At 38.0% G+C, this 24968-nt stretch overlaps 1 long non-coding RNA gene across 1 annotated transcript; it reads left to right on the top strand.

Annotated features, from left to right (window-relative positions):
• The first annotated feature begins 1985 nt into the window (after positions 1–1985).
• LOC117972476 (uncharacterized) lies at positions 1986–5119 on the top strand. Its single transcript, XR_009329009.1, has 2 exons — positions 1986–2873; positions 4781–5119. It is a non-coding gene; the product is annotated as an uncharacterized LOC117972476 (long non-coding RNA).
• Positions 5120–24968: the final 19849 nt, after the last annotated feature.

Genomic DNA, 24968 nt, shown 5'->3' with positions numbered 1-24968 from the left:
TCATTGTGTGACCCTGAGCAAGTCCATTAATCTCCTTGTGCTCCGTCTTGCAGGTGAGACGCTGTTGTAAGTGACTCTGCAGCTGATGCATAGTTCATACGCCCTAGTCTTGTATCTTGTAAAGCGCTTTGTGATGGTGGTCCACTATGAAAGGCGCTATATAAAAATAAAGATTATTTTTTTTATTTTTATTTATTGAGCTACAGGAATATAGAGCAATGAATGTGCAGTCATGCAGGCAAAACACCAAGGGGAAGATGCCCTTGAGTGCCACAATGAGTGTATGAGAGTGGGATATAGTCCAGTATATTGTAAGCACTTCAGTGTAGACCATCTGTCAAGCAGTTGAATCCAATTGAATTGTACAGAATATTAACAAGCCTCTTACTTGCTTTACTAAAGTTAACAAATGTGGTTGATTTTTAAAGACAAAGACAAAAAGTGTATCCTTTTCACAGATTTGTAAAATGAGAAAAGGAAATTCCTAGACAGTTGACAAATAAATATGAAATCAAAGCTCACTCTTTCTGTGCCACGTTTGAATGACACTTGAACAGGATGTTGGTATTCCTGCCGTGCCATGAATTTGACATTGTTCTATGAAAGTCTTTGTCAGGTTGATTCAGAAAGGAGTACATGTACTGTATGTTCCAGTGAGATTGAAACGGAAATTACTGTAGTGAAATTGTGTCTTATAGTTTATTGAAAGAAGTTAACAGTTTATATTGAACAGAGTGTAAGAATTATTTGAACATTTATTAACCTCTTATACTGTACTTTGGAAAGAAAGATATGTAATGGAAATACACCACATTTTCTACTTTAAATAATTGTAGTTAACAAAATAATTTCCATAAAATCTCCATACATTTTGCACTTCCATTAGGGACTTACTGTAGGCATTTTTTTATAGCAAACGTGTTTTCGTTTTAAAATAAACATCAGGTGTTACTAAAAGCATGGCTTGCCAACAGAGATGTCATTAAGCTTGTGTAACACCAGACATCATACTGTATTTAAAATTAAAATGCATGTTTGCTAAAACATGCATTTCTTTCAAAACTGCACATTTGAGACTTAAATAACACTGTGTAACACTTTTTTTTTTTTTTTTTGGTTCCTGGGTAGTAAGTGTTATTTCCTAATTGCTTATGCCTCAAAAGTATAGAAAATGGCTATTATTCCCCACAAACTTTGTTTTTGTGACCAGGACAGTGATATTTTGAAATTTACCTATTTTCCAGAACATTCCAGATAGATTCAGTGCTGAGTAAACTTGGAGTAACTTCTAGAACTTAAATTTATATTACTTCTTAACTTAAGAAGTAATATAAATAGTAGTATAAATACAGGGGCCTTAAGCCCACCAGTTCAGTTTAGTTCCAGCTGCCTAAGTGGATACATATCTGCATTTTTCTGAGATGGCATCAAGAGGCTGCGAGCATCCGGCAGACGCATTTTGCTATGTCTGCGGCCAATTTATCAAGACAAGAGCGAAAAAGTACTCCGTGGAAGCATCTGCTAAGATGTGTGAGGCCTACAAGGCATATTTCAGCATGCCTGTCGGGGATCAAGACAAACCCTGGGCACCTCATTTCACCTGCGAGCACTGCAAAAAAACTCTGGAAGGTAAGATGGACAATTGTTGCTCGGAATTTGATGTTATAAAATTTGTTAATTTTTAAAATTGTAAAAGTTTTTAATTTTAAAATGTTTTACAATTTTCAATGTTATTGAAAAAATATATCATATATGAAAAATGTTGCGAGAATCTCTTACACATTAGTCATGGGTGAAATAAATGTATTTTTGTAGGATGATACAGAGGGGAAAAGAGAGCCATGAAGTTCGCTATCCCAAGAATTTGGCGGGAACCCACTGACCACTCAAGCAACTGCTACTTCTGCATGGTGGACCCTTCCAAACGTCGGACTGGCAAGAATGCACCTGCTATCACGTATCCGGACCTTCCTTCATCCATCGCCCCGGTGCCACACTGCCATGAGCTCCCCGTACCCACTCCTCCGGAGAGAGAGCAGCCGTCTTTAGAAGAGAGCAGCAAGTCAGAGAGCGAGGAAGACGTTGTAGATCCAGATGACAATTTCAGAGGTGGAGCTGAGGAGAGAAACCCATACTACCCCAACCAAAAAGACTACTCACTTCTAAATCTTTTGTAGTCATTTTTGTATTACTTTAGTATAAATACATGTTAATTTGGATTCATATGTTGTTTTTTTCTGACTTATGTGAACGAAAAGACACAAATTTGCCCGTTTTCTCATTGGAAATAGGTAAATTTCAAAATATCACTGTCCTGGTCACAAAAGCAAAGTTTGTGGGGAATAATAGCCATTTTCTATACTTTTGAGGCATAAGCAATTGGGAAATAACACTTACTACCCAGGAACAAAAATTGTGTTACATAGTGTAATGAATGGATGTGCATGGCAGGGAAAATGTATGCAGCTATTTTGTTAGCTACAATTAATTTAAAACTGCGCAATACATTGATTAAGGGGTGCCCAGTGGACTGCTTACATTATTAGTAATGGTTTAGCCATGAAATTGCTAGCTGTTCGATGATGGTTTATTAATTAATTAATTTATATTGCTTGAGAGGGCTTGTCTTTTTGCTTGTCTTAAAACTAGAAAAGGAAAAGTGCCTGGTGCAGACAGCCAGCATCCATCACAAGGAGGCTGATTCGGTGCCAGGGGTCAAAACAATAAGGACATTGTGAGAACGTGAGATTGAGGAGGAGAAATGGAAGCGCCTATTGATTTGTCCTGATTGCAGTAGCTCAAAGGAATTTAAAGGCTGAATGAGACATGGAGAAGAGGTACTGTAAAGAAAGACAGAAGAGACAATTTTAAAGGTAACTTTTAAAAGGAGATGAATGCACATTAATGCTGTAGGATGAGAAATAAGCAACTGATGCATTTTTTTCTCTTTTTTTGGTGTTATCAGGGTGGCAAATGCTTTTGTAAGCATCTACTTTTCAGAATGATATACTTCAGTTAGTTTTGAACAATTGATGTACTATAAATTACAAACTGAGATGGATCAAGACCTTTTAGTGAAGTACATTAATTATTGTAGATAGTAATTCATAGCCAGCCAGCATTTTTGTAAATAGCAACACATGTAATGTACAATAAAATAAAAATATTATATGTGTCATCATGGTTGGCAAGGTGACACAGCTGATAGAATTTTTTCCTCTGTCATTCCATCTGGTGCTGTCAGTGTCAGTTTCTCAGCACACAGTACAGTAGTCGCTCAGTAACAAGGTGCAAACAGGTGATTGATCGATCTGTATGAGCGTTTACAAAGGTGCTTTCTTAAAAAAATATATATATACTGTATATATATAACGGTTTTTATTTTTTAGCAAAATATAAATCTAAGCCTATTTTTAGGGACCCCAACTGTTGTTGATTCCAACTTAGGCACTTCACATAAAGACTAGAAAGTTTACATCAGGACTAGCAAGTTTACATCAGGACTAGCAAGTTTCAAAAGGTACCAGTCCTTTGGATTAGTAGCACAAGATTGTTAGTTTCTAACCCTGCTGTGGTACTCCACAGGTTACCTTGCTCCATTTTGAGGTTTCTCCTCTAATCTCTCTGTACAACTCCTGTCTCAAGAGACGGTTGCATGATCTTGGTTAGCGGTTTGTAAATAACTTCTTTCATTTCTTTGAGTACTATTGGGAGGATCTCATCCGGCCCAGGGGATTTGTTTATTTTAAGAGCTCCTAGTCCCTTTAACACTTCTGCCTCTGTTATGCTAAAGTTATTTAAAACTGGATAGGAACAGGTTGACATGTGGGGCATGTTGTCCGTATCCTCCTTTGTAAAAACTTGTGAAAAGTAATAATTTAATTGATTTGCTATTTTTTTCTCTTCATCTAAGTTTTTGCCATTTGTATCTCTTAGACATTTTACTTATTCCTTGAATGTTCTTTTGCTGTTATAATATTGGAAAAACTTTTTGGAATTGGTTTTAGCCCCCTTGGCAATGCTCATTTCTATCTCTCTCTTGGCCTTTCTAACTTCCTTTTTGACTTGCGCTTGCAGTTTCAAGTACTCTTTCAGTGTACTTTGTTTTTGGTCCCTTTAAAACGCTCTGTAAAGTGCCTTTTTCCTCTGAATATTTTTTTTAATTGATCTACTAAACCATTTTGGCCATTTTGTTTTAGATTTTGATTTGTCTACTTTTGGGATGTATTTGTTTTGTGCCTCTAGTACTACATTTGTGAAAAATGGCCATTCTTTCTCTGTGGACCTACTTCTGTTAGTCTGTTTCATTCCTTCATAGTTTGTGTTTTTAAAATTGTAAACTTTAGCTTTAGTCGTTACTTTTTGGGTTTTATAAAGCACTTCAAATGAGACCATGTTGTGATCTGAGTTTGCCAATGGTTCTCTGACCTCTGTTTTAGTTATTCTTTCTTTGTTATTTGAAAAGACTGAATCAAGGTGTTCCCCCTATTTAGACGGTGCCTTGACAAATTGCGTTAGGAAGCAGTAATTTTGTAATTTCTACCATTTCAATTTTAGCTGTCGTGCTCCCCATCGGGTTTTCCCATTTTATATGGGGGAAGTTGAAATCCCCCATTAGTATGGCTTCTCCTTTTCTACACACATTTCTAATGTCATTGTATAACAGATTATTTTGCTTGGCATCTGAATTTGGCAGTGTATAGCATGCCCCTATTATTATGCCCTTTGAATTTTTGTCCATTGTTCTGACCCATATTGATTCTGTGTTTTTTTCTTCCAGATTTAACACCTGGGCTTCAAGACTATTTTTGATGTATTACTCTACCCCTCCACCTCTTCTGCCTGTTTTTCCTATACAGTGTATACCCACTAATATTATATTCGTCACCATCACTCTCGGATAACCAAGTTTCTGTAACACCTATCACATCGTAGTTACTTGTTAGTGCAGTAGCTTCAAGTTCTACCATTTTGTTTCTGAGACTTCTAGCATTTAGATAAATACATTTAATGGCTATCTTACCTGAGTTGTTGCCCTTGTTTTGATGTACTCTCTTGATGTACTGTTTTGTTGAATTAGGCAATTTCAAGTTATTAATAAAAGAGAATTTTAAAATTATTATTATTATTATTATTAATATCATTATTATTATTATTATTATTATTATTATTATTATTATTATTATTATTGTTATTATTATTGAAAAGGTAATGAAAAACATCAGTTTATGAGTAAAGGAAACTGTAAAGGGACCCGATAATGTTAAATGCAGTAAGGTGAGTAATAAACTGACTCCATTGTGATTTAGCAGTTGTTTCAAACAGTTTAACAGCAATGCTGGATTGTAAATAAATATAAAACTGTAGAGAGACTCTAGAAATATATATACATATAAATCAGCTGCTTTGCGGATGAATTTATTCACAACCCCTTTTGTGAACTTTTCTTCAGGCTGCACTCTGATGGTTTTAATGACTGCTCTTGATTTAGCATGCAGCTGCAATAGATTCAAATCTTTACTATAGAACAGTATGTATTGTTTTTTCTGACACCAATCAGTGCCCAGGTTACTGTGCAGTCTCTTCCCTCCTGATGTGTGAGGTGCTTCTGTAACTGCTTTCGAAAATATAAACACTGGGGAATAAAAAATAAATAGAAAAGTATGAGAAATGTATTTTGGCACGGTAATAATATTGATAAGACATACAAAGCAGATTGATATCCAGGAGCATAAAACATTTTGAAGTATTAATTTGTGGTTGTGTTTTACAAGACCCAAGTCAAGTTTGACAGTGGATGCACCCGTTGCACTGTTGGCAGCAGTACAGATCCTAAATTATACAGCAAGCTCTGCCTAAATAGTCAAGGCTACAGGGTAAGTTTTAGTTCAAACCTAGTCAGCACATCTCTGAAAATCCCAGAAAAAGTTCTTTATGGTGACAGGACTCATTGAAAAGAAGACAATAGCATGTCAATGTCTCTGGTCATTGGTAGAGACAACATGTCAAGGTCTCTGGTCATTGGTACAGATAGCATGTCAAGGTCTCTGGTCATTGGTACAGATAGCATGTCAAGATCTCTGGTCATTGGTACAGATAGCATGTCAAGGTCTCTGGTCATTGGTACAGATAGCATGTCAAGATCTCTGGTCATTGGTAGAGACAACATGTCAAGGTCTCTGGTCATTGGTAGAGACAACATGTCAAGGTCTCTGGTCATTGGTAGAGACAACATGTCAATGTCTCTGGTCATTGGTACAGATAGCATGTCAAGATCTCTGGTCATTGGTACAGATAACGACTTGGGTGGGCATATGGGTAGATTTGTATTTTAATTTTAATAGCAACATGTTTATGTTTCCAGTTGCTAATTCACTGGTTTTTTTTTCCTGAGAGACATTTATATAATTTGTATTAATTCTTCATTTTAAGGGATGAAGTCTCATTTATTTATTTAGTAGAATTTGCATTGCAGACTTTACGTGTGTGAACTTGCAGCACACCTAGAGAGTCTCCTGTAAAGCAGGCATTATTCTATACCAGCATTTGTTATATTCAGTGTGCCAAAAATGTACCAGCAACTTCATTTTCAATCTGTATATCTGCAGATGGAAATGTATCCGGCTGGCAGGCTGTAGATTGTACTGTTTACGATGAATCACATGACATTCATAACACAGATACAAATCTAAGCAAAAAAAAAAAAAGCCACTGGACACAATTGGTTTTACTGTGGTGTATCCATGTTGCTATGTTACTCTCTTGAACTGTCAAGTATTAGTAGCACTGTACCGTAGACACATTCCATAGTAACAAGTATTACATTTTCAAAAGAACAATCTTAAAAGTTACAGAAAATGCTGTTGATATTGCTTTTATAGACCGAAAGTGGTGCATTATAGTACAGCCACTTGTAGTGCTCTGTCAATGGTCTGTGTTCGGTACAGTTGTTTTTTGTGAGATGGGAATTGTTTGTAAGCGGATACTCAAAAAGAATACATTCTAGCTGTAAAACACATGCCATACCATTGTAACTGCTCTGCTCTCCTCAGAACCAACAAAACAGGCAGTCATGCTAGTGAGAGTGAGATGAGTTTTTAATACTGACAGGCCACCCTAAAAACCTATGGACCAGTGTCACAAAGACGGCCGGAGTGGGTGGCGTCAGACCAGATGCAGGAAATAAATAAACAGAGAGATGTGGTTTGGTATAAGCTGGGCGTGTGATCGCGCTCAGCATTTAATAAACAGAAAATAAAAGGTTTGAAACACAAAAACACGGGACACGGCACTACACGCCAAAATAAAAAGACAAACAAAACCGACTACACAGTAAACAGACAGTGCACAGACAGACAAACGAAACACGGTGAGTGAGACAGTTATTCACTTTTATATTTACGTTCTTTCTTATTATTTAATTTCTCCTTCTCCACACTCGTTCTCCACTCACCGAACACCTAACCCCGACTGAATGAAAATGTGCATCTATATATACTGTTGTGCTGGGATTCAATTACTAATTAATTATTCACTTGAATCCCAGCACGTGAATTAATTCTGTGCAACCCCGTGCTCGCATATTATATTTTAAATGCACGTGCGTGATGTGCAATCCCGTGCCTAAATACAAATATACACTTTAAATACACGTGAAACACAGACCCGTTTATATCCCGTGTACCAATCTATACACCGACATTAACACACGCACGCATACATACAACATATAACACACAACACACAAATGCACACAGGGGCGGGGCGCTTTGCCACAACCAGCCTTCTAGCTTCCTGCATCTTCCTGTGTACTTCTGTTGATTTAAAGAAACACAACACTATTTTGTATTTATTTTTTTTCTGTCTAGATTGATTTTATGTTGTAATTTCCTGCTTTCTGCCTCATCTCAGTGAGTTTTTAATGAACTAAATATTATAAACAGTGGTCCCCATTTGGAGTGGCTTGTGGATTTGTGGATATTCAGTCCTCCCTATTGGTGGTGAATATTAAATTGGGTAGGAAACAGTGGTAACCTTGATACACAATGGATCCTCCCCCCCCCCCCCCCCCCCCCCAAAAAAAAAAAAAGTAAATACATTTAAAAAAAAATGCATTTTCCTGTAGTTTTCTTGCACCCTGTGTGTTATGTATTTCATATTTAAGCCAAACTTTTGTTGAAGTCTGAGACTTAAATGTACAACAGATGGTGCTGCATAAAATGAGTAGCAGTCAGCTCATAAGCTGACCATAAGTCTTCCCTATCGCACAGTTTTGAAATTCATGTGCGTTGATATATCCTCTGATTAGCTTGCTGACTGGTGTCTCTATGAGGATCCCAAGACAATTTATCTTTAACTCACAAATGGTGCTCAGCCTGATTGACAGCTAAAGTAGAGCTGCTTTTCCACCTGCAGCATATCTGCTTCACCAGGCTGGGTGGTAGGTTTCCTTGGATACAGTGTGTGCTTTTATAGGAAACCGTGGTTAGTCTGATATACTTTTGTGTTATCCTGCTGTGCTGCATGACACATTTTTTTAAAACGATGCCTGCCACTGTACCACACATTAGTGCAGACTGTTATACCCAATTGTTCATTGGGTTTTCTTTTTTGCTTTAATGCTTCCCTTGGTATTGTTACATTAAATATAAAGCATGGATACAAATACTTTTATGATCAATCTAATAAAAGGAAGAGGTAGGGGGGTCCTGCCATAGCTCCATGGACAGTAGCCCTTCCAACCATTGTTAGTACAGTAGTAGAACACTATTACCAATCCATATCTTCTGGCTAGTCTTTTTAATAAGATATTGCTTGAAACACATTTCCACTGGTTCTAATACTTGGCCTTACAGGGTGTCCATATGTTCATGAGTCAGTCTAAAATTTAGTATTATATTTAGTGTGAGCATTACAATTCTCACCTGATTGCCTACGTTAAGCCCAGCCTAACTTCAGAACTGTACAGTCAAAGTATCATGGAGATTACCCATCCTCCCATGTGAAATAGTGACACACAGAACAGGTTGCAAAGGATATGGAAGAAGAGTGAGATTAAGAGTGAGTTTCAAGATTCTTGAGCTCTGAGGTCATCTACTTTAGGATGACCCAACAGTTGATACTAGCAATGAGGTTTTTATCGATCAATAATCGACTGCATGGTCACTGTTTGATACCAAACTGCTAATGGCTTATAGAAGATGGATGACTGATCCGTACAATACAATTTACTGTGAAAATGCACTGACCTGTCAAGAAGTGTGAGATCACCATACCAAGAGAAATGGCAAGCTTCTGATCTTTCTTGATCAATAGATGCAGGCATTGAAATCTTGGTAGTAACCACTACAGTCGGGAAGGTGTGCCCAAATGCTGGACCTAAATCATATTGTTTGGCTCTTTTAAAATGAACTTGAACAGGCAAAGCCAACATGACCTACAGTGCTGCACTGTTTGTTTCAGAGTTCCAGAGGTGACTGGTACCACAGAAGACCTTCCGGCAACTCTTAGACTTCATACCCAGGAATGTCTCATCCATCATACTGGCAGTGGCTGGAGGTCTGAACTCTTCTATAGCTACGGCCAAAAGTTTAGCATCACCTAGAATTTCAGGATTGAGAATTTCATATAGAACAAAAACTATATGAATATAATTTATATCTTTTATTTAACATTATGTAATAAAATAAGCTACACATTTTTATTGCAAAAGTCTACCGGAAGCCATACTACTATAAACGGCTTTAGCTAGAATAAGTTCTGCAATGCACTTCATTGATAGCTGGAATGTATTATATAGCTGGAATAAATTATATTTATTGTATGTCCACAACTTTAAACACTCAATTATGAATCCTGCTTTAAACTAAACAGCAACAGGAAAAAGTCAATTTAACAAACCATTCTGTTGTAAAGTCACCTGTCCAAGTTTACTACTTTATTCTACCCCAATACTTTTTCCTTATTGAAGTTTTTATTTCTACTTTCAAAAGGTAAGTACTTTCAATGTAGATCTGATGTGCAAAGCAATGTGTACCCTGTATTATTGTTGAACATCAATCTCTACCCCAAAATAACATTTTAGTTCCATACATATTTATAGACCTTAAAGTGTCCTCCAGAATGGTTTGTTAAATTTGACTTTTTCTTGTTCAGGTCTGTGTGAGTATGCTTTATTAAATGGGGAAAACATGTAACTTGAAACATTGTAACTTAATGGGATACTAGACAAGATAACAAAGGAAAGCAAATTCTATGCTAGACAGGGAAGAATACATATGGATCACACACACGGTTTCCATTTCTGGATCCCTACTTTGACATGTTGCACTAAAACCTGATGTCAATATTGCAATGTGAAAATGGGCAGCCAAAAGTAAAACTGAAGTTGGTCGACACTGAACCATCGTGTTCAACCACAACCAGTGTCCAACCAACCCGACTTACTGCCATCATTGGCCCAATGCTTGCTGGTTAACTGAGACAGCTGCTTCTAACATAGGCTCCACATTGAATGCCAGGGAGACTGGTCTGACTTGCTGTCACTGGTCTTTACAAAATAGACATGGACTCTTAGATCATTACATATTCCACAAAAAGATACTGTGAGAATGACTAATGAACTAAACTACCGGATAGAGTCCTGCCGTTTTTTCCGCAGCTTTAGAAAATACTGAATCGGTGGGAAAAACGGGTTCAGAAAAAAACGGTCGAAATAATGCGAACCGCCAGTGGAACTCCTTTGAAAATAACCCCCTATGTGTTGAATTTATTCAGTGAATACTCATATGCATGTCACGTTTCTATACTGTTAAAGAAAATCAACTCACATCTAGAACGGTTTCATAATTTTCTTTTTTAAAGTACCCATGTGGATTTCTTTCAGTCAGAGGTCAGCTTGTCCACACTTTGATGTATCCAGCTATGAGAATTCATTTGACTTATTTTGGATCTTGGAGCAGCTACTCCAGAGTCAGAAGAAAGAAGACAGAAGTGAACAGCGTTGTGAGCAAAGGGAATCACAACAGAAACTGTAGCGGACGGCTCTGTTCCTGTCGGAGGAGTTCCCATTGTTTTCTATCTACATGTGGAGAACAGGAGCCTATTTTAAATCTACCACTGCTGAGGACAGTTGAGCTGTTTACTAGTTTCTATTCAACTCCATTAGGATGTAATAGCAGCCTTGTTTATGTTAATGTTCATCATTTGCCATATTTGACCGAAAACACGTAAACCTATTTTACATTCAACTTTCATATTGTATACCAAGGTGCTTCTCAATATCTACAGATAATTTAAACAATTCTGTTCTAAAAATGTAAAAAAAAAACAAACATCAGAGCTTTTCTGTCAGCTTTTTAAGGTCTTCTATCCTCATAAACTATTATGTGTGGTTTTGTAAACGTGTTGTTTCATTTAATTCTAAAGTGTATTTATTTTATAACCATGTATACACTATGTTAACTACATAAATCTGTACTATTCCTTGCATAAGTTGCTGTTCAAACATCAGCTTTCAGGTGAAAGGGTTGCCTGGTCTTTACTTCATTATGTGTCATTATGGAACTTTCTGTCCAGGGATAACAGGCTCCTCTGCTCATTATTTTAAGCATGCTCTTAACACTAAGTTTTCCCTAGTGTAGCTGTGATAGATAGCGTGGTTCAGGAGGTTACATGGCTGAATCTTTGTTCAGAAACTCTGATATGACAGAGTGGCATGATGGCATGATCACTGTCTGTAGAAGTTACTGTTACTAGGCTGTTAAAGTGCTTGTAGCAGACTAAAAATCGTACCTGTTGTGCACCTCCATTCAGTGGGCAGTTTTGAAAGAACACACTTTTAGAGCAGACATGTACTGTCTTGTTTATTTTGTATCCAGATATCTGGTACTACACTGGAATAAATAAATCTGTGTTTTCAGGTCATTGTCCGCAAAGAGGCCATAAAGGGATTCAAGGAGTCGACCACTTGCTCTTTTGTGATCTTCTCATAACAATTTCAAACTGAGATTGTTTGTTTTTCAAACAAGAATAAAACTAATCATTTTCCTGCAATAACATGAACAGTAAATGAAATACATCAGAAGACTTTTTTTTTTTTATCAGTTTATATGATGTAGAGACTGCTGTATTTTATTGCATTGATTTGTGTCATTACTATCAACTGCTACTCATATTTTAATTTCTTTTTTTTGTTGGTCTTTTTTGTTTTTGTAAAACAAATAATAAAAACAAATAATAAAAAATATTGTTAGAGCTACATGATCAGAGCAACTCGAAGAACAGAAACGTTTGCAGGAAACGAGAGACAGCTATCCATCTTAGCAGTTGAAGACAAAATTGATAACTGCAAGGTAATCTGCAGGGCACAGGCGCTGGTGTGGATTTGAAAACATAATACAGCATAACAAAACAAGTACGCTTTTCAAAATGTATAATCAGCTACACTCATCCCATTTCAGTTTCTTTATGGTTTCAAAGTTTGTCATTCGCTAATCTACAGGGGTTGGACAGAAAAGTAGAATCATCTGCCATAACACTGTCATTAGGGTGCAGCTGTACTGATTCGACGTGGCGAGAATGCAAGGTGTTTACGTTCTTCCGGAGGGATATGTGACCATGCCTTGATGAATACAATCTGCAGTTCCTTCTGGGAAGTTGGCAATGCAAATCTGCAGCAAGGTTTCCTGAAGGACTTATTTAGACCAAACAACTGCTGTTGTCAGCCCAGTCTGCCAAATATGCTCTATAGCCAGTCATGTCCGAAGCTAACTTGTAACAGGGAGATGCAGCTTTTCTATACTGCAGAATACATACCTGGGATTCTATTTGCATTACAAATAATCAGTGTGGTGATTTGTTACGTCTTTTACACAATATTTGTGTGCTGCACGACCACAAGAATAAGGCACAGGTGAATAATTATTTAGCAGCATGTAACAAACTATGGGCCTTATTCTAATGAAATGAGTGCAAACGCAGTGGTTAAAGTCAATCACGTCTGCCCCAGTGCAAGCATGTTTAGTGGGGCACTGACAGCGCCCAGCCAATCTGTGCTGAATAGGTTGGGGAATCTGTTATCCAGTCAGGGCCAGGCAACAATCCCTTTAAGAGACAGAATGCACTTGCGTCACCGCAAGGCTCCAATTTTGAGTGTAGAAGTGACGATCATGTCGAGCGGCAATAGCACAGAGCAAGAAAAAACAGCTCAAGGCATTCATCCATTCATTCATCCACTACTTCTGGGTGAAATTATAGTAATAGCAAGCATATCATCCATGATTGTAAGCGGTTGTTGTTCATATCATAAAACAAAAGTCTTTGAAAATCCTACAAGACACAGTGAAATAAATGTGAAGGGTGCAAGGCACATTATTTCATGGCATTGACATTACTACATGTAAAGTGTAAAACATTTACTACTGAGTAAAATAGTCATGTATTACACCCTCCTTGACCTGTCTACCAGTAGCAGCAGCTGATTCAACATGTTCCCTCTGGTTTGTAATGTATCCTCTGGAGTATCAATATAACATCCATTACGTATAGCAATACTGTGCAATACACAAACTGCAACAAACATGTTACACACCTCCAGAGGACTGGAGTGTTCCACTTGAGCGATCAACACATCTGAAACGCATTTTCAGTATTCCAAATGTGCGCTCAATGACACTTCGAGAAGAGGTGATGGCTCTGTTATACCTGTGTTCAGCAGGAGTAATGGGCTGTGAAAGTGGATATCCATTGGGTATCCATTGTCGTCTATCAACCAGCCATTCAGACTGTCATCCTGCTCAAACAAAGCTGTAAGCTGTGACTTTGCAAGGATGAACGAGTCATGAGCTGAACCAGGATAGTTTGCATACACATGTGTGATGATGTTGTTCTGCCTCTCCTACGTCTTTCATTCATGAGCGCTCTGTAGTACTCCATTGTACCTGCAAAAGAGGTTTTTAAAAAAAAAAATCATATATTTGTTTATTATTAATGTACAAATATATGTATATTTTTTTTATGTCTTCGCTCCATTTATACACCACAGAATCGGGGGGGGGGGGGGGGGGGGGTGCAAGCGCTGTGATCAGAATACAGCCCTATGTGTCCTTTTTGTGACATAATATATATCCTGACGTAATTCATACAGCAGTTTTAGTCTGAGCAAATCATGTGAAGATGTATAAAAATCTACAGCATACTTGAAACTTTTTGCAACTATATATTCTTGGACATAAAGTTGCCTCTTTTTCACAGTATGACAACTTGCATGTTTTCCTTGGGACAAAGGATGGACTGTGCTGTTTAGATCTTGGTGTATTGATTAGAAAAGCCCACACCAAATAACTTAGTAGGAGTTTATGTTGACTCAGAATTGTTATGAAAAGTAACTCAGGATCTGCTCTTATTTTTTCAGTATATGATACAACAAGCTACTTAAACATTCATTCTTAATACACACAAACACACCAGCACTATGGGTGACTATTTAATGCATCAGCTCAAGGGGAATAGCGACACTGTGCTTTGATGTAGACATACATACTGTGAACGTAAAAAGAACAGTCTTTAGTGGTGCAGTGATGCATGGGGAATAGGATGTCACGTTAGGGTTACTTTTCAGTTGATACCAATCATTCACGCTATTCTGGATGCCAGCCATTCTCTCATCTTATCATCTTTCATTTCCTGTTGAGAGCAGAGGGGACAAGAGCCAGACACTCTGGCTTGCTTTGCTGCAGCTAACTTACGTGCTGTGATGTTTAATTTGTATGAGTTTGAAGCTATGCTCTAATTCATCAGGATGCAGTCCTGAGTGTTTATTGCCATGGAAAGAAATGAATCTTGTAACACTCACCAAAATATTGAAGCAAACTACATTTCATAATAAATCCCCTTATATCCACTTTTCCATATATATTGCAGGGACTTATACCATGTTGAGTACTCTCAATGGGACCCTGAAAAAATCACATCCCAGTGTTCAGATATTAAAGGGTCAATACCTACACAATTAAACAAAATTGCTGGACGGACCTGCGTCATTCAGCTTTATTTGTCCAGTTGCAGCATTTGCGAAGTTACATTATGTGTAACTTTCAGGTAATGCAAACTAAAAGAAAGGGAAGTGAATATACAGCAGTGTGACACTGCATGGTAAGAATATAGAACATCTTTTAAAAAACAAACACGATCAATATATCAGTTCTTAGAAACGGATAACTATGTTTTAAGTTGACGAATAAACAGTTAATGGCAGTAACTATGTTAAGAACAATTTGAAGGCATACATGCCATCGAATTGCTATGTCTCTCAGAACTTACTTGTAGCCCTCTTTGCAGTAGCTGATTCAGAGTTACATTTAACAGCTTGTTATTCTGCAAAAGTGTTTACAGTATATAGCGGGCTATTCACAAAGCTTTAACTCAAGTTTACTGGAATGTTTATCTACATTGATTTAAATGATGGCCAAACATGTGTCTGCAAAGTTACTCGTGTGCATTGTAACCAGCTGTGGTGAACGCTGTGGTAAAATCCAGCGTGGCTCATTCATCTTGATCAACATAATAAACTGTTGATTTAGTTATAAACCTTGGAGTGTTTTTTTAATTTTGCTGATTAAGGGTTACCCCAGAGTGGTTAAACAGTACACATAACTGTGCTGCTCTGGCCCTTGGGGCTTGTGTGACTGAGTTATCAGGTCCCTAAATCTGTTTTATTAGGGTAATAGAAAGGAAAGGTAACATTTGTTTCATTACATTACTAAAATAAAAATAATAATACAAATGGTTTTAAAAAGACCAAATTCCCATTGGGCTTAATTTTCCTTTTTTTTTAGATTCTTGATTTTTTAAGTATTACTATGCAGGACAGCCTTTATATGATCATTGCCTTTCTTAAAAATGTGCACGCAAACATTTTTAATCAAGTTACAGCACTAATTTAAAGCTATTAGTTGAGAACCATCTATCCAATTGTAATGAAGCTTGGCAGAAACATTATCTCATTATCTCAGAATAATCCTGGTCATGTTTACCTATTTTTGTATGAATTCTGGTCTCTGGTTGGCTGAATTAATGAAGGCAACATTAATTGTTGCCTTCAAGTTATTTCACACGCAAAGTGTGCAAACTAAATAATTAACAGTTCAATTCTATGTGAATGTGTTACAATTAATTAACTTAGTTCCATGAAAGGAAAATGCAACTGGAATTACACTCAACAGTTCCTTGAAGCTTAGACTTTTGGTCCGCTGGTTTGGATACTCAATCTGTTGAAGTGTCCAGTACAAAAGGCTCTCCTCTCAGCAACGAAGTCTTCAATCCCACGTTGGATCAAACTCGGCAACAAAGCTTTCAATTCTCAATAGAATCAACAAACAGCTGCAACAAAGTCTTCAGTCCTCGGTAAAGGATCCACAACAGCGCCCGTCCGCTCTGTCCTCTTCGCTGAATCTTTTAGCTATGCAGGTAGCAGGGCACTGTTTCTTTTGGATACTGTGGTTTTAGGTGTACAGCAGACCCAGACTGGTTTGTCTGATAACAATCTCTGTAAGTTTTACGGCAGTCCTCCAGCCGGGCCTCGCAGCTTGTTTCCTCGTCTTGGGTCAGTTTCAGTCAGAGTCCTGTCTTGGGTCAGTTTTTAAGCAGGGTCCTTTTGAGTCCTGGAGTTGCAGCTTTGCTTAGCAGAGTGACAGCACTTTGTTTAGCATTCAATGTGGAGCGCAAAATGTTTAGTTTTGATTGGGTGTTTATAGTCTTCTCACTCGGCTGAGTAGCCACTTTCATGAGATCATTTGTGTATCTTGCCTTTGTTTAAACTCACAGTCCTTTGATGTTTTAATGTCCTTTTCCACTGGGACTTCGCTAGTTTATGTCTTCCTTGCATCAAAACGATTGTTGTTGCATGTGTGAATTATCTGTACATAATTCAACTGTCCGCTCAGCCTAATCCAGTTTAGGCAACCACCTAGCCCCAATCACATTGTTCAGTAGGTCACATATTTCAGTATGTCCACAAGAGAGAGGCTCTCTTCTTAAGACACAGCAGTTTGCCCTGTTTCTCAAGACACACAGTGTCATTATTTAATCCTGTTACATTTCCAATACACGTTCATGTATTATTGTCATATTCAGGGAATATGTCCCACAAGGTTCATCATAAATGTGTGCATGACATTATCTGCAATGGCTTAACTTCACGAAGTTCAGAGAAATGGACCATTATTCCAGACAGCAAGCCTGCTTGAAACACAGTCAGTTTCTCTCGAAAGGCAACTACAGTCTCATAAAGGTCACCAACAGTATGACCACGGCCTTGAAGTTTAAGGTTAAGCTGGGTTAGCTGTGCAGTGATATCACACAAGAAAGACACTTCTGAACCTCCTCAAAGATCCTTTCTCCGAGTAGATTGGTTCCCTTTTTATTTAAGTGCAGTCCATCCTGCCTATATAGATAGTCCTTGTTGTAGATTGTGGTCCAATGTTCAAGGAAGGTGAAGCCTTTTTGTGTGCACCACCTTTTCAGCCATGCATTTAAATTATTTATTTCCAGCTGTCTGTATGGTCCTTTGCAAGGTGCCGGCAGTATCCCAGAAAATACCACAGTTTTGGTCTTGTTTTTTTAATTTCCTTCCTAGCTCTCTGAATTTGTTTTGCAGGGATCTTGGTCTGTCTCTTCCAACGTTGTTTGTACTGATGTGGACGACTACTACCAGGTCATCTCCTGTTCATTCTAGGAGCCTGTCCACATTCTCAGCGATGTGTGTGTGACAGAGGCTCCTGGAAGGCAGCACACTGTTGTTGTAAGGGGGTCCAGACTGCATACTGAACTTGCTGTGTTTCTCAATATGGAGTCCCCGACAATCATGACCTCCCTTTTTTTTGCTGCCTGGCCAGCACCGTTTATGGGGTCCTGGATGTTGTTTCTTTTGTTCTCTTAATGCTGGTTTTGATCATCTAAATTTTGAAGTGGGTCAAATTTGTTTGACGTTTTAATTTCTGGTGGTTGTGTTTGACTACATTTCTTTTTTTTTCCCCTGTCTCTGCCTATCTGAACCTCATCATTAATGAGCACTTCATGCAGCATTTCTATTGCACAGTGTTTTTTGCAAGAAGCTATGCTACCCGAAGGGATGCTGCTGTCACATTTTCAAAACAATTTCCCCTCCAGCTCTTATTTGAGTTGCCTTTCATGGAATGACAAAAAGAATGCTGTCATTCTCTCAGCTGGAATTCAACTGACCCTGTCTTGCATGTGGTAATTGCAGTGACCCAACCACCCAGGGTCTTCATTTGCAATTACGCTTCGATAATGTATCAACATATACAGTATTCTAAGCCGTGTTTGCTACTATAGCACTTACCCATCGTCTAATCATTCGTAGTAAAAGGGGTAGGTGGTGCCTGTTTCACTGGCCAGGTGCCTGATACGCTCAAGCGGACACCTACAGGGCTGGAATTGTCTTCATGAGGCCAGTATCTCATCTGCTCTCGAGTTCATGGCTATAAAGAGGCAACTGCTTTTCTCGTGGGATTGGAGGACCTGTTACACCAACCTTCAGTTCAGCAAACAAACTTGGACATTCTAAAATCGGAGAGAAAAACAGGGCTAAAATAATTAATTGAAAGCAAATGCAGTGTGATCAGTCCTGTGTCAGTCTGAAACCTTAAATGCAGCTTTGTGACACATGATAAAGGAGGGCATATTGCTATCAGTTGTGATCCATGCAGAGCAACATTACAGATCATCAGCTACCCATTAACAGTGACATATTGTATTATTGATACCTCAATGTCACGAAAGAAAAAAAAAACAACTTTATAACGAATTGAATTATACGTTTCAGTCCTGTCACTGCTGAACTGTCTGAAACCTTTAATGGATTCATTATTATTTCTGACGCACAGCCCATCAAAAGTATAATTAAACACCTCTGGCCCTGAGCTATGAGGGGACACATTTATGAAAAGTGGATTATATTCAAACTTACAGAAGGTATTATATGAAGTTCAGATGATTGTGCATTCATGACTAGCCCTTTTCACTTGGCAGTCTCTTTGTCTGTTTAGTCTTCAACCTAATATACTGTAAATTGATGCAACCCCACAGGTGCCCTTGACTCAATTATCCTTGTGCATGCTGGAAATTAAAAATGTCTTGTCATATTTTCATTTAATTTAAATGAGGCAGATTAACATGGGCACAATAAATGAGAAAGTGTTTTTAATTTTGGAGTCTCGCAGAAGGTATTTGAATACAAATAACCATAGTAAAAGCATAGCAAAGTGTAATAAAGCATAGTGAAAACATAGTAAAGCATAGGTAGGAAATGTAGAGAAGACCACTGAGGAATTGTAAAACATTAAAAAAAACATGGCAGACAATGGCAGTATAACTATGGTAACAACAGCACAGGAAAACTGCAAATCTACTGTGCAGTGCATTTGCATGTGGACTGATGTTAGGTCCACGAAACTGCAACTTCATATGGACTGGAACTAAGGCTTCCGGATTTTCTGATTTTGTTTTCTGAAAATGTTATCTCATGTGTGCACACAAATTGTGATGCATTAGTTTGCTTAATCAATACAAATGATGTGACAGTCATGCATTGCTGGGTATATATTACTATCATTTGTTTCAAGGAAAACTTTATTTGAATATTTTTAATAGACGTTGCTCCTGGTATTTTTCTTTTGTTCAATGGAAGAGTAATGATTGACTGATTTAATTAGGTCTTTTTGGAAAATAGACAAAGTTGTGAAGAGATATATTGCAGCAGTAAGTAATATTGACAGGGCGAAGAGTCAGGCAGCACTGAACTGCATGGGATCAATATCCGATGATCAGCGTGTTTCTGACGATACTAATCAAATTCAAACTGAAACATGGAATATTGTTTTATTGACTCATATCAACCTAATTCAGGTGTCATATCTCATTAAGCACTTCACATAATCCTATCAGATATTTAAGATGTAATTAGATTGCTATTGGCATGTGTTGGTAATTGAGAAGACAGGTTACATATGCTATTTGAATGTAATGAAATAGTGTTCACTGACCAGACGACCCATAAACTGTACACGTTTACTATGGTCAATTTGCAGTTTACTCATGCTTTTGTCATATTCATACTAAGCATGAATTGTGCTTTACCATGCTGTGCCTTACTGCACTTCTACAATTTATGCACAGTCCACAGTAAGGGTTATTATTGCACACCAGTAATAACAGCATATAAACTTCAGAACATTTATTAGTAAAGTGTTTGTCTAATTTTAGATTCAGATTGTTTTATTCAGTTCATGATATGTATAATGATTGATACAGCTTTACAGGGATAAAGATTATTCTACCATTTCAGTAGGGAAGATACGGAATTAACATTGAGTGAGAGTCAATTGTCATTCTCGGTTTGAAATTGAAATGTGTGTGTGTGCATGTGCGTGTGTGTGTGTGTGTGTGTGGTGTGTTTGTGTGAGTGTGTGTGTGTGTGTGTGTGGTGTGTGTGTGTGAGTGTGCGCATGTGCGTGTGCGTGTGTATGTGTGTGTGTGCATGTGCATGTGTGTGTGTGTGTGTGTCCTACATAATGTTAAAAGAAAAAACACCATTGTGTTTCAACAGATAAAACTTTTGGGGACAGTAAATGAGGTATGAGTTCACAGAAGGCAAAACTATACAACTATGGTATTTATAATGTAGTGTACACCCAGGATTTATACTTCAGTGTACATTTGAAAGTATTTCTCCTCCACTGAACCAAGTCGAGGGAAAAGAGCTGCATACCAGGGATTGCTTAAAATTAGAACAAGGGTTAGGAAGTCGAATGTCCTCAAAATGAGTTATTATGATGTTTTGTCACAACAGAGATTAGGTCACCATGCCTTCTGTCTCAATATTATTATAAACGCTGGCAAGCTGTGATGCAGCAGTTTCTGACAATAGTTTGGCAATTGAAACCCCACCCGCACACGTCTTATCATTAGAAGCATGATCTGCTATTCTTATCATTAGAAGCATGATCTGCTATTCTTACCATTAGAAGCATGATCTGCTATAGCACAGCAGACCCCACCTGCACACATCTTATCATTAGAAGCATGATCTGCTATTCTTATCATTAGAAGCATGATCTGCTATAGCACAGCAGACCCCACCTGTACACATCTTATCATTAGAAGCATGATCTGCTATTCTTACCATTAGAAGCATGATCTGCTATAGCACAGCAGACCCAACCTGCACACGTCTTATCATTAGAAGCATGATCTGCTACTCTTATCATTAGAAGCATGATCTGCTACTCTTATCATTAGAAGCATGATCTGCTACTCTTATCATTAGAAGCATGATCTGCTACTCTTATCATTAGAAGCATGATCTGCTACTCTTACCATTAGAAGCATGATCTGCTATAGCACAGCAGACCCCACCTGCACACATCTTATCATTAGAAGCATGATCTGCTATTCTTATCATTAGAAGCATGATCTGCTATAGCACAGCAGACCCCACCTGCACACATCTTATCATTAGAAGCATGATCTGCTATTCTTATCATTAGAAGCATGATCTGCTATAGCACAGCAGACCCCACCTGCACACATCTTATCATTAGAAGCATGATCTGCTATAGCACAGCAGACCCCACCTGCACACATCTTATCATTAGAAGCATGATCTGCTATTCTTATCATTAGAAGCATGATCTGCTATAGCACAGCAGACCCAACCTGCACACATCTTATCATTAGAAGCATGATCTGCTATTCTTACCATTAGAAGCATGATCTGCTATAGCACAGCAGACCCCACCTGCACACATCTTATCATTAGAAGCATGATCTGCTATAGCACAGCAGACCCCACCTGCACACATCTTATCATTAGAAGCATGATCTGCTATTCTTACCATTAGAAGCATGATCTGCTATAGCACAGCAGACCCCACCTGCACACGTCTTATCATTAGAAGCATGATCTGCTATAGCACAGCAGACCCCACCTGCACACATCTTATCATTAGAAGCATGATCTGCTATTCTTATCATTAGAAGCATGATCTGCTTTCTTATCATTAGAAGCATGATCTGCTACTCTTATCATTAGAAGCATGATCTGCTATAGCACAGCAGACCCCACCTGCACACATCTTATCATTAGAAGCATGATCTGCTATTCTTATCATTAGAAGCATGATCTGCTACTCTTATCATTAGAAGCATGATCTGCTATAGCACAGCAGACCCCACCTGCACACATCTTATCATTAGAAGCATGATCTGCTATTCTTATCATTAGAAGCATGATCTGCTATAGCACAGCAGACCCAACCTGCACACATCTTATCATTAGAAGCATGATCTGCTATTCTTATCATTAGAAGCATGATCTGCTATTCTTATCATTAGAAGCATGATCTGCTACTCTTATCATTAGAAGCATGATCTGCTATAGCACAGCAGACCCCACCTGCACACATCTTATCATTAGAAGCATGATCTGCTATTCTTATCATTAGAAGCATGATCTGCTATAGCACAGCAGACCCCACCTGCACACATCTTATCATTAGAAGCATGATCTGCTATTCTTATCATTAGAAGCATGATCTGCTATTCTTATCATTAGAAGCATGATCTGCTATAGCACAGCAGACCCCACCTGCACACGTCTTATCATTAGAAGCATGATCTGCTATAGCACAGCAGACCCCACCTGCACACATCTTATCATTAGAAGCATGATCTGCTACTCTTATCATTAGAAGCATGATCTGCTATAGCACAGCAGACCCCACCTGCACACATCTTATCATTAGAAGCATGATCTGCTATAGCACAGCAGACCCCACCTGCACACATCTTATCATTAGAAGCATGATCTGCTATTCTTATCATTAGAAGCATGATCTGCTATAGCACAGCAGACCCCACCTGCACACGTCTTATCATTAGAAGCATGATCTGCTATAGCACAGCAGACCCCACCTGCACACATCTTATCATTAGAAGCATGATCTGCTATTCTTACCATTAGAAGCATGATCTGCTATAGCACAGCAGACCCCATCTGCACACATCTTATCAGTGTACTTCATTTAGGTAATTGAGAGGCCTAGAAGGAGAGTATAAGAATAGAGAGAGAGTGAGCGCTGTTATTGCTTCCAGCATCACTGGAAACCACCAGGCCACACTCATACCAGTACTAAGCCTATCATGCATGGAGACCTGCTGTATGGAGATGGATACAAAAAGAAACAATGTTCTCGTCTTCAGATGGAAGATGGAAATGCATGATGACATATTTGTCTAAAGCTACTTTTTTATAGCTATGTTTAATATTTCATGCATGAAAGGATTGAAACTGTCTTGTTTTAGAATTGGCCTAATGTAACTTTTAAGTTTCACTTTTAATTTAATATTTAAGCTTATTAGCTCTTTTTAAATCATAACTGTGGTCATTGTTCATGTTATTGATTAAATGGAAACAACATTGCCAATAATAAAAGCTTCTAGGCTACAGCACAGCATGTCCCAGACCCCTGTGACAAGCTTTAATTTTACTACTGACTGAAGTGGATAGTAAATTATTAATGCTAGCATAACCATGATTATATTTTTTAATAATGCAAACCTACTGGCCATTTGCTAAATTGCAGTTTAATTTACCTGGAGCTATTTTTGTTTTGTACCACAACACTAATGTCTTCAACTTCTGTATAGCACACTGTGTCCATGGCTTGAAGATAAACACATCATCACATATTCATTAAGTGATATCCCCCAGTGATAGAAGTACGTGAATCTAAACTCATTTGAAATTCTAGCTGAAATGTCATTGAATTCATTACATTTCTTTTCGCATTTCTATTGATTTAAGCATTAATAAACATGTACAATTAAAGACTGTGAAGTTGCTGGTCTTCGCTGGGGATTCCAGAGGGATCATGGCATTGGCCCTGGTGGAAAACAGCACCACGGTGACAGTGCAATCTCCAACTACAGACTCATGCCACGTGGATCATTTTCTGTGCAGCAGGTTCAATAATATAGTTCTTGTTACATGTATCTGTGGTTGGGGTACTGTTACAAACGCGTCTTGTTTTCCCATGCATACATCTCATGATCCGAGTATTTGATTCACTCTATGTAACAGTGCCTTGTTCTTGAATTTGTTATCATCATTATTATTATTATTATTATTATTATTATTATTATTATTATTATTATTATTATTATTATTAATCAATTTATTTATTTATTTATTTATTTAGCAGGCGCCTTTATCCAAGGTGACTTACAGAGACTAGGGTGTGTGAACTATGCATCAGCTGCAGAGTCACTTACAGCAACGTCTCACCCGAAAGACGTGAACACAAGGAGGTTAAGTGACTTGCTCAGGGTTACACAGTGAGTCAGTGAGTGAGCCGGGGACCTCCTGGTTACAAGCCCTTTTCTTTAACCACCGGACCACACAGCCTCCTGTTGTTTTGTAATTCTTAATACTTGTCAGTATTGTAGCCTCCTTGGGGTTTTATGTTTCAGCTGTAATAAGATACTAACAGAATATGGATGCAGGATACCTGTGGGAGTGCACAAGACCTATTTTACCATGTATTTATGGAAAGTGACACACACAGGGATTATGAATTCAATTCCATTTATAGTGGCCAACAAATTGAATTTTGTACAAATAAATCTTTCATTTTCTCTTCACGAGACTGCTTCATTAATCTACTGGACCTTTTTCTTTTTCTTTTGGTCTAACAAAGATTTATCCATAAGGTGCTCTTTACATAAATGACTTGTTGGAATGAAACACAACTGTAGCTGTTGATGAAATGTGTGTTGTACAGCATCCAGTGGCGGAGAAGAGTGTGCTGGGTTTTATAAACAGCACTGGATGTGGGGAAACTTGATTGTGTTATTTTCTGGAATGCTTCAAAAGCTGTTTCTCTGAATGT

Source organism: Acipenser ruthenus, chromosome 6, assembly GCF_902713425.1.
Source record: "Acipenser ruthenus chromosome 6, fAciRut3.2 maternal haplotype, whole genome shotgun sequence".
Lineage (NCBI taxonomy): Eukaryota > Metazoa > Chordata > Actinopteri > Acipenseriformes > Acipenseridae > Acipenser > Acipenser ruthenus.
The sequence above is the reverse complement of the archived record's forward strand: the minus strand, read 5'-3'. Positions and strand labels throughout refer to the sequence as shown.